Source organism: Sinocyclocheilus anshuiensis, unplaced genomic scaffold, assembly GCF_001515605.1.
Source record: "Sinocyclocheilus anshuiensis isolate Anshui unplaced genomic scaffold, SAMN03320099.WGS_v1.1 scaffold293, whole genome shotgun sequence".
Lineage (NCBI taxonomy): Eukaryota > Metazoa > Chordata > Actinopteri > Cypriniformes > Cyprinidae > Sinocyclocheilus > Sinocyclocheilus anshuiensis.
Window position 1 is genome coordinate 127,706 of NW_015540858.1, and position 334 is coordinate 128,039.

At 29.9% G+C, this 334-nt stretch overlaps 1 protein-coding gene across 1 annotated transcript in view; it reads right to left on the bottom strand.

Annotated features, from left to right (window-relative positions):
- The window catches only part of LOC107687921 (microtubule cross-linking factor 1-like), a 58,770-nt gene that overhangs the window by 13,751 nt on the left and 44,685 nt on the right, over positions 1 to 334 (bottom strand). The window lies entirely within an intron of this gene.

Below are 334 nucleotides of genomic sequence, written 5' to 3' on the forward strand. Positions count from 1 at the left end.
TCAGTTCATGATAATTAAAGTACAACAGGCTGTTCCAACGCGAGTGCTAGTCATGCAATGATTTGTTCACAAGACTTTAAGAAGTTAATAATATAAACACACTACCGTTCAAAAGTTTAGGGATGGTAAATGGTGTTAAATAAATGTTTATGCTTGCCAAAGCTGCATTTATTTGATAACAAATGCTGTAAAACAGTAATATTGTGAAACATTATTAAAATCTAAAATAATTATTTTCTATCTGAATATCTTATAAAATGTAATTAATTCCTGTGATGCTGAATTTTCAGCATCATTACTCCAGTCTTCAGTGTCACATGATCTTCAGAAATCA